The sequence below is a fragment of the Canis lupus genome, chromosome 15, assembly GCF_003254725.2.
Source record: "Canis lupus dingo isolate Sandy chromosome 15, ASM325472v2, whole genome shotgun sequence".
Classification (NCBI taxonomy): Eukaryota; Metazoa; Chordata; class Mammalia; order Carnivora; family Canidae; genus Canis; species Canis lupus.
The window spans coordinates 4,217,030-4,227,692 of NC_064257.1; the positions used below are offsets into that span (position 1 = coordinate 4,217,030).

The following is a 10,663-nucleotide window of genomic DNA, read 5'->3' on the forward strand; positions in this document are numbered from 1 at the left end:
CCTGGCCTGTCTCCTCTGCGAAGACTGCATCTGGGTGGGTGTCACTGACCCAGCCCCGGCTTGTGAGAGTCTTTCCTTCAAACTGGAATAAGCTCTGGGGGCCCACCCACGGCTACCATTATGATGTCACGGGAAGGCGCAGCGGCAGGAGGAGGGGGGAATAGATTCATGAGGTCATCTAGCCCAAAGCCCTCTTTGCTATTCCATGCCACCAGGATGGCAGAGGTTGGCACATGTCTCTGGCAGCCAAGCCCTTGAATACCCAAGGCCACACAGTGGCAAAGTCGGGGATAAGCTCCCTGGGCTGATGCCCAGCTGCTCATCTGGGAAGTTCTACTGGGCTCTCACTTCTAATCAGCAAACCCAGACTCCTCCTCACCTTAAGGACTATCAGACCAAGCTTCTCTTGGGATCCTTGAAGTCGGCTGATAACCAAAGTGAAGTGATGACTCATGTCATATTTAAGCAAGACTCCGGGTGTGCGTGTGAGTGGGGATTGCTCAAAATCATGTTGAGGTGCTGCTGATTGCATCAAAGCCTCTACCAGGGGGAGGGCGGGAGAGAGAAAAGGGAGCTGTGGATTTTGATACGAAAAGGGAGCAACCACCTGAGAAACTTTAGAGAGAAGGATGCTCTGCGGTCATGGTTGGTTTTGTTTTCATAGCCTTGGGAGCAAACTCTGTTTTCAAAGTCCTTCAGGGACAGAAAGTAAGAGAGACTTATGCAATGACCAAATAAAGTTCCCAAAGTCAACATGGATCAGTGAGGACCAGAGAGGAAGAAGAGCCAATAAGGTGGCCCGGTCCCTGCCGCTTCCCCTGCTTGGCGGGGGTTAGCACATTGTCAACTGCCTGCTCGACCCTGATCAGAAAACCCCCAAAGGGTGACCATGTGGCCAATCTGTTAGAAGAGTCTTTGGGATCTCACCCATGCAATTTTGTCCACTCCAGCCCACAGCTGGATTTACTTCTTTCTGCTTCAAAATCACCATGCCCCTTGTAACAAAAGCCAGAGTCAAACAGCGTAGTTTGTAACCTGGTTCCCTTCTGCATTGGGGGAGAGGTATGCAAGATGTGGGGAGTGGGCCAAACGTGGTCCCACGTCTCTCTTCTACCTCAAACAGAGATGAATTATATGGTAACTTCACGCTGTTGGCGATGGGAGCACCCCCCTCCTCCTCGAGAGCAAACTTTCCCCAATTTTTCAGGAAAAGATACACTGTGGCAGATTAGAATTTGGTCTAAGGGGCAAGGTATTTGATGTCACCCCTGGCCAAAGCCTAGCCCCCGATTCCATCTGATACCCCGAAAGCCTCACATATGCAGCCTCTTAGAGACTCTTACAGGCAGATTAGGAACAATCTGATGGACATGCTCTAGGGCCACGTGAAGGAGGTCAAAGATAAAGCCTGCTGAAAAGCCCATGTCTCCAGAAGCTCCAGGCCAAAGAGAGGTACTAAGACTTTGTTTCCATGGAGCAGAGCTGGGAGGGACAGCTCTGGGACAAAGAACACAAATACTGGACTTGAAATAAAATTCTGGGTTCAAAGCCCAGCTCTCCCATGCATTGTGTGACCTTGGGCAAATCCTGTCACTGAAGTTTTCTCATAGTGAAATGGAAGTAATCCCTCCATTAAAAATGGTTAGAAGGACCATATGGCATGTTTGAGTGTCGTAAAGGCTATGCAAGGGTGGGCCTCAAATATGAGATACCAAACGGCGGTGCCCGTGTTCACGTCACAAACTGTTGGCCATGACACCTGGGTGGCTGTGAATGTTGGGTTTAATCAGAAGATCTTCTCTTTTCTGAGAGCAAAAGGTCTAGGAGAATTTTTTTTTTTTTTTTTTTTTTTTTACTTACAGGTGACTGGGGATACTCTTTCTTAGGACTTCCTAGCTAACACGTCTTCTTACATTGCCATTGACCAAAGGTCTTCGGGGGTGACTCTTCCTACCCACTTGAGCCTTTGGTTCTTCGTCCCTGAAGTGAAGGGGGCGGAGAGCCTTCCTCAGTGGTCCATCTCCACCTTAAAGCTGTAGGACTCCACACACCCAGAGGAAAGCTTTAGACTGTGTCAAATAGCCTCCTGAAGTACTAGCTGCATATCAGGGAGGATGCTGGGCATGGAAGGAGGCCCTCAAAGCGTCTGGCTTTCTCACAAGCTGGAGGGCACCCATGCCCAGGTAACCGGCACTGCACGGAAGACACGTGCCCAGCACGTCGGGGTGCCAGCAGAATGCTAAGGGAGTTAGGAGAAGGGTGGCGTCCCCCAGGCTTGGGGGGCAGAAGGGAGGGAGTAGTGGGGACCGTGGCACCGAGATGGCCTGGCCCAGGGAGAAGGCCCCGCAGGTGCAGTGCACCCCATGGAGCCAACTGCTTGCATCAAGGCTTAGAGGCAGGAAACGGGAGGTGGCTCACAGTCTTGACCAGAAGAAAAAGGACTAGATGCTGAGGTTGAAGAGTTGCTATTGTGTTCGGGGTACAGCACCCGACCCCGTGGTAACTGGTACATGTTTCTGAATTAGTTAGCCTGAGTTTCTCACTTTGGGGGCCCCCCACCCGCGCCTGATGGCAAGTGTGCTTGAGGCCCAGCTGAATCCTGGTAGGACCGGGTGCCCACACCCTGCGCCAGGGCCCCCGGGGGGAGGCACCTTTTCCGTGTGGGCCCTGCCACTTGCCATTCGCTTCACACACTGACATTGTGACATGTCAGCGCCTGGCCTGCTAGCACAGGGTGACAAGGGAGGGCGCCCAAAGGCGGTGCCCCACTCCTGAGCTGGCTCGGGGCCAGGGCGGCCTTGTCGGGCTCCTCTCCCTGGGGTGGCAGGAAGGCAGCTAGTTGGCCGGTCTGGCTCCTCGGAGCGCTTGCAAACCAGCATCTCTCCAAATGTCAGGGAGGAGAGTTTATGACTTCGTCCTTTTATGATGCGCCTTGAAGGCCAATTATTTCTAGAGCTAATAATCCCGACACCTCATTGAATTAGGCATTGGAAAGAGAAGGTGTACACTTTAAAATCCACGAAATTACAAATGCATTGAGTGACTCAGTGTTCTGGATAGATGCTTTATAGTCTGCGGTCATTATTATTATTATTAATATTAATAAGCACTTATTCTCACACACGCATACGCCCATGGGGCCCTGGGCAGAGCTCACAGAGGACATAGCCTCTGTCCTCAGGGATCCCGAGGAGGCTGCCTCTAAGAAGTCGCAGTAAATCACACGAGTATTGTAACTGTCAAGGTTTTAAACACCTAAAAATCAGCACCATCATTAGCAATCAGTAATCACTGTTATAGAAGAATAAATCTTGTAATCTCCAAATTACCTGTTTGCACCAATTAGAGTTCAACTGATGAAACATACCAATCAAAGGGGAATTTACTGGAGGCACCCAGGCTTATCTAGGTTTAAAAAAAAAAAAAAAAAAACAGGAACCTGCCAAGCTCCCAAACTGTTGTGTCTTAGCTCAGTCTCCGTTAGGGTGGGTTTTCTGGAAGCGGAGCTGACAAAGCCTTACACAAGTACTCCTAGGTGTGGGGGGGAGCTGTTTTTCATTTATTTGTTTATTTTTTCCCCTGCCTGGCTACAAAAAGGAGGTGAGGTAGGTCACACTAAAGACACAGACCTCATAAGACAGCTTTACAAAAATATTAAGAGGAAAATTGGAAATCTTTGGGGTGGAGGTGAGGGGCACAGGGCTCCAGTGTCGTTGAGCTTCCCCAAATCTTTGTGAGTCCCATTCAAAGCACTGGGCTGGGCCCTGCGGGACTGGAAGGAGAAGCAGTCCCTCCTGTTGCCCGTGAGGAGCTCCCAGCCTGGGGTCGACACAAACTTCCATTGAGGTCTGAGGGGCCCAGGGGCAGTGCGCAGAGGCACCGCGTGTGTTGTGTAGCTCTCAGCGCACAGTGGAAGAAAGCAGGTACCTGTAGAGGTAGATTTCCAAAACACAAAATAAAACAAAACAATTGAAGGGGCCCAGTGTGAAAAAATCTCAGTGTTTTTACCCATCTCCTGGGAATGGTCTCCATGTGGTTACTTCCTGGCTGCCCTTAGACGAAGGAGATGAAAACGTGGACCCTGTGAGCCAGTTGACTCTGGCGCTTCGGAAAACCTTGACTCGGTGTTTGCAACTGAGGCAAACCCAGGGAGCAAGGGGCCGGGAAGAGGTGGGGAATGCGATGGGTGCTGCAGGTGACCTGGCAGGAAAAGCGGTGCCCTAGGAGATGTGGCTCAGGAATCAGGACATGAAGGTGTTGTTTAAACCTGCAGCCTGCATGCGGCCCTGTGCTGAGTGCCAGGCTTCCCCTGAGGGCACCTCGACACGCTCTGCTATTGCCATAGTCCCAGCATCCCCATCCTTGCTGTTCCCTGGATCTTGGTCACATCGCCATGTCCCCAGCCCCTACCTGGCTTTGTGGCTTGCCCTCTGCGGTTCTGCATCTCCAGGAAATGATACCACTGTCCTATTAGGGCTCTCTTTATATTTTCTTTGTGTTTTTGTTTTAAGGCTACTATGTGTTCACTCTGCGTTGTGCCTTCGAATGTGGGAAGATTGTTCTAATGGCAGGAGTGTTTACGTGGTACCTGAGAGTATCTCCACGTGATGCCCTCTGTCTGTAGGCAGCCTCGGCGAGGACCCCCATCGCCACCCCCCGCCCCCTCATCTCCTAGTATTCATGCTCTTGTGTAGTCCTCTCCCACACTGACTCAGGGTTGTTCTGTGTGACCGGCAGGAGAATACCGTGTTAAGCACTGTGCCGGGTAGGTGCTGTGGCTGGACAGGCATGGTCTTTGGCCTCATGGAGCTTAGGGAGCTGGGAGTCTCTAGTGAGGAAAGCATGGGCTTCAGAGCTACATGGAACTGGCTGAATTTTGGCTTCATCACTTGGCGGTGTGACTTTGAGCCAGTTATGTGATCTCTCTGAGCCTCTGTTTCCTCGTCTTTGAATCAAAGTAATATCCTCCTTAGAGAGTTTGGTGAGGATGACATGGGACGATGTGCATAAAGTATTTTCCACGGTTCCACGTTTGGGTGGCTCCTCCATAAACGTTACTTTCCTCCAGCGGTGCTGGTGCTGAGAGTCTGGAAATGAAGGAGAGGTCCACTCTGCCTCCGGGAGGGGGGCTCAAAATCGAGCAGAGGGGACAGAGGGTACCCCCTGAAGTTCAAAGCAGGCTGTGACAAACGCTGTAATAGGGGTGGACTGGGCAACGTGAACCCAAGGGGAGGCATAGAGAAGGCTTTGTAGAACCTGGATGACATTCTAACAAAGCCCTGGAGGGTAAGGAGAATTTTCATCAGTGGCATAGGGCAAGAGACTTGCAAGTGGGGGAAGAAAATCCTGAGAAGTCACGAGGGCTAAAACCTTCTGGCAAAAGAAATGGTGGAAGGACACTAGCTCTTGGTCAGATGGCCTCCCTGGAGTGGCCCATGACCTCTTCATCGACAGGTCTTGCTGTCGATGCAGCTGCTGAGCCGGAGAGCAAGCGTTCCTTCCAGCTCCCAAATGGCACAAGGGCAGGAGTCCCCCTTGATTCATCACCAATGTCCAGCCCCTGACACATAGTAGGCGCTCAATAAACATTTATTAAATAAGCAGGTATAATTTTATGCATAAACAGCTTGTCCCAAATGAGAAAAATCAAGGAGTCATTTCCCTGGGGTCCAAGTGTCGTGGCACTTACCCCGACTCTGTTTTGTCAAAGTCCTGTCATGCTGTTCCTTCGGTTTCCTGGTGGGGCTTCCTAATTCTTCCTCACATCCCCGAGTCTCGCTGTGGGATCCTACTCAATCTTTAAAGCTACTGGCATTTCCCTGGCAATTCCTTCAGCCCTCTGCACCCTGTCATCGGTCCAGTGGGGGCAGACCCAGCTACCCTGGAAGGAGCTTTGCATATTTTCCTTCACTGAACTCCCATTTTGCTTTTGACATCTCCATGAATGCAATGAAACCAGAGCTCAACAGAATGTCGGAAGCCCTTGGCTCCTTTGCCACAAGACGGGCCTGCCTCGTGATGAAATTGTGCAGTGAGGGGGGCCCCACCCCCACCCTATTTTGACTCTGCTCCCTTTCCCCAGGCCTAAGCTTAAGACTCTCCTGCTGTTTTCTTCTCCCCTTAGTACATCACCCCTGGGGCTTACCCTGCACCAGCCTTTCCAAATCACCCTTGTTCTTTCCAAGCTCACCCTGGGTTCCATTCCCCCTTGAGATCTGTGGCTCCTCTGTTTTTGGTATAATTCAGTCCACAGTTGATGCCCATCCGATGCCTAGATGAGTACTAAGCTCTTAGGGTGCGAGAGTAAAATGCAATTCTTGGCTCCCGATCTAGCTTTCTAGGATGAGAGTCCCTGAGATGACAAACCCAACTATGCAGAATGATTAAAGGACAGTCTTGCTCAGGTAATAGACTCTGCATGCTACCAGGAGCTTTTTGAAGTCACTGACTTACCTTCAAAGCATCCTCTTTGTTAAAAACAACCTTTAAAATTTTTTTTTCAGGACGCCTGGGTGGCTCAGCGGTTGAGCCTCTGCCTTCAGCTCAGGGCGTGATCCTGGAGTCCCAGGATCCAGTCCCACGTTGGGCTCCCTGCATGGAGCCTGCTTCTCCCTCTGCCTGTGTCTCTGCCTCTCTCTCTCTCTCTATGTCTCTCATGAATAAATAAATAAAAATCTTAGAAAAAAATAAATAAAATCTTTTCTTTCCTCTTGACCTTAAATAAAAGCAGGAGGGCAGGACTGACCAACTGTAGAAACCTTGGAGACAGAAAGCCTAAGTAAGTAGGGGACCAACTTGTTGATGATCTCACTACCCAGCGGCAAGCCAGTGTTGGCATATTTTTCCTGTCTTTTTTTTTTCCCTGTGCACTTGAGATCCCGTGTTGATATAATTTTGCATACCTCTTTTGTTAGTGAGCACTATATCCCAATCATTTTGCAGTGTTATAAAACACACTGAAGAGTGATTCTAATGGTAGGAGTTTGTCAGCAAGTGGGAGTGCTGGATTTATTTGGCACAGAGACTTGGGGCAGCCTCTCTAATAACACTCGGCGGCTTCCAGGACAAGCCCTGCCTCCCTGCAAATGCCTCGATGGCATATTTGTAACTCGGCGGTTTTGCTCAGCCCTTCTCTGAGGAAACAGCATCCTGTGCCGGAAGGTGTGAGCCTCTCCAGGCTTTGGCTTCTCCCCTTCCCACCGCCCCCCCCCCGCCGTCCCCCGCCCCAATTTCCTTCGTCTCCAGTGAGTGATAATATCTTTCATTTGAGCTTCTCTCCCTGCCTCCGATGACTGCCTCCCCTGATGAATTCTCTCTGGGTGACTTTGGCATTTGCATATTTCCTCGCTTGGATATTCTGAGATGTTGGAACCAGAGAGCAGGGTGATGCGATCAGGTATTTAGCTGAATGAGGCTTTCTCAGGAACTGCACAAATATTTGGAGTCGGGTGTGTGCCAATAGGCAATTAATTGAAATGTGGACACAGCAAGCTTCTGGAGGAAGGAAACTGAAATTGAGAAATTAGCTGCGGGAAGCGAGGCTCCGCAAGATACAAAACAGTATATGGGAATTTCCTTTACCTCAAAGTGAAGTTGATTTGGTAGAGAAAGAGAGGGGGAAAAAAACCCCAAAACAACCCAAACCAAAACAAAGAACAAGTGCAGGACCAAGGTGGACCCCCACATTACCAGAGCTGGAAGGCGCTTTCAGAGAATACCTGTCTGACCCCCTTGGAGGTGGAGGCCAGCCCAAGGCCGGCAGCGAGTTGGGGGGAATTCAGGGCCAGGAGCAGGATGTCCTGACTCCAGCCCAGGGCCCTTTCCATTCTATGAGTCGACTGTCTACCTGGAGACCCAGATTAGCATATCAGGAGCAAAAGGGCAAGGCCTGCGACCAGTGACCTTGCGAATACATTTAGTAAAACCCATGACAAAACCAAGGTTCTCGCTGACTGCAGCTCAAGCCCAAGCCTGGAAGCACATCTGGCCAACCTTTACGGAGCACATCTGGCCAACCTTTACGGAGCTCCTGCGCCAGGTCTGGCTGTCGGCTAAGTCCTGGGAATGGAGGTGATGACAGACGGGGTCCCCGCTGCACGCGGTGGGACGTTGCCCGGCTCCCAGGAGGGGCCCCGCTCCTCACTATCATCTTCAAGAAGATGAAGCTTCGGTGTCCATCTACATGTCTCTGTAGATGTCTGAAAATCTCCTGAAGATAAGAAGAGTGAAGTAGAAGAAGAGTGTAAGACGTATAGGAAGAGGGAGGCTCTGGCCGTGACATTGCTTTAGGATTCAGATTGTCTCCGAGCCGCCTGAAAATCACCTTTTCATCGTTCGGGTGTATATTTCGTTGTTCAGGACCAGAGGGGATCAGTTTTAGGTTCCCCCTAGAACGTGGTTCTCAAAGCGTGGTCCCTGAACAACAAGGCATCAGCACCACCCGGGGAACTTGTTAGAAATGCAGATTCTCAGGTCCTACCTCAGGGCGACTCAATCAGAGACTCTGGCAGGGCCCAGCAATCTGTTTTAACAAGCCCTCCAGGGGATTCTGATGCACGGTGAAGCTGGAACACCACTGCCCTAGAAAATATGATTTGGAAATCCGGGCTGCTGAATTCCAGCACCAGGGAGGTAATCTATTTTTTATTATTGGACCCTTAAGAATAAACTCTCTTCATTTCAGAATACCCAGGTGAGCTGTTTCTATACATTGCTGAGTGTTAAGCAGGAAAAAATGTCCAAATAATTCTTCAAAATGTAACTGACCAGCCCAGTCAGACACAATCCGGGTAACCTGTCATATTTCCAGTAAGCACAAGATTTGCATACTTTCAAGTTGCAGAGAATAACTGAATAAGTTAATTGATTGCTTAATCTGTTATTTTTAGAGCATCACTTCCTTACCTCATGCGAAAGTTTATTCCAAATTCAAATGGGAACATTTTATTACCCCAAAATGTTTTCCTATATACTTGAGCACGTTACTAAGGAAACCAGTTGCAACATTGCAGTGATATTGTTGCTCTAACAAATTAACGATTCAGCAATGTATATGCCATACTATAATGTTTCTTCTTCTTTTTTTTTTCCTCTCTAGAAAATTTCACACTTATTGAATTTATACATTTCTAACCCGGGACATTGGAAGCAACGCTGGAAGGAGAAATCGTATCCCAGAGTGACAGCGGAGGTTTCCCTGGGATGTGTTTTGTGCTGTTTGAGCACAGGCAGCAGGAGGTGATTTTTTTCCCCCAGCATCAGGAACTCCTCTGCGCAGAAAAGCTGAGGGACACCGAGCAAGCCTCTCACGGGGACACTTGGGTGTTTAGTGAACAGCAACTAAAACTGGCTGCGTTGGTGCAAAGTGTGTGCCGATCACACGTTTAAGGACTCAGAGGACATCAAGGCACGAGATCACTCGAGCGAGCAGGCGACTGAGATGACACCGGCTGATGGGGGGGGGGGGTGAACAGCACAGTGGGAGGCCTCCTGCTTTTTCTGCCTTGGTGGGGGGAGGCGAGGTTATTAATGATGGGATGGATTAGAACAGATGGGTATTTTTGACACATTTCCCCATGTTGTTATTTTCCAATATCCCATCTTCCCACCACCTAGTCATGTGCCTTTCTCTTGGTTAAGAGTGAAAGCATGTGACTTTTTAAAGGGAAACCTCAGGAAGGGAGAGTAGAAATGAAGACGTGACCGTATTGCTCAGAAGGCACACTCCGCAGATCTGGAAAGTCCTCCCAAAGCCTCTGCTGGGAGGCGACAGGGAGAAGCCACCGCAGGGCACGTGTGACTTTGGACACTGTGTTCTAAGGCAAGCCCTGCGACCCATCCCACTGGCTCAGTCCCAACCTCGGAGCATCCACCACTCGCTTCCTGATTACCTTTCTGCAGCCCAGAGATTTGCATTGTAAATGCTGTTTGTTAGGCCCCTGAAATAATATTAATCACTGTAAAACAATTATGTTGCATAATTTGTACATAAAAAAGAAAGAATGAACCTTTGGCTTGAATTAATATTTCCTCGTTGGTGGCTTTCTCATCCCCACACATAAGGAGACCCTCGTCTGCCCTTCTAGGTGCGAATGGCTTTGGGAAAAGGAAGGTATCTATCTTCGTGCAACTTCTTGAAATGATGCACGGTGTCCAGAGCTGGGTAGCCTATGTGATTTTGGGTGAAACAGCCAGGGACCCTGGGGAAATGGACACCCCCGCACCCATCACAAGGCACATCTTGCAAAGAGAGGGGACCGCACCATGGGGCTGGATGAAGGGAAGCTCTGGGAAGCGGAGCAACAGAGTAGCGAGGCTCTGTGCCCGGGTCTCTGCTGGTTCACCCTTGTGTCCATCTGGGGGTAAATAGCCATTAGTGAACAGAAGCCTAGGGGAGTTGGGATCCACCCTTCTCACACCCACTGGTGTGGGTTGAATGGTGGCTCTTGACAATGTATGTCCTCGTACTAATCTCTGGAACCTGTGAACATGACTTTATTTCAACAAATGGTCTTTCCAGATGCAAATAAGTTAAAGATCTTGAGATTAGATCATCTTATATTATCCAGCTGGGCCCTTCATCCAAGCATAAGCATCCTCCTATGAGACAGAAGGAAGAGAATCACGGGAAGAGGAGAAGAGCAGACCCCGGGAAGATAGAGGC

The 10,663-nt window shown here is 49.8% G+C and overlaps 1 long non-coding RNA gene across 1 annotated transcript; it reads left to right on the forward strand.

The window, feature by feature from the left end:
* The first annotated feature begins 33 nt into the window (after positions 1 to 33).
* Positions 34 to 10,006, forward strand: LOC112642355 (uncharacterized). Its single transcript, XR_007402246.1, has 2 exons — positions 34 to 485; positions 9,098 to 10,006. It is a non-coding gene; the product is annotated as an uncharacterized LOC112642355 (long non-coding RNA).
* Positions 10,007 to 10,663: the final 657 nt, after the last annotated feature.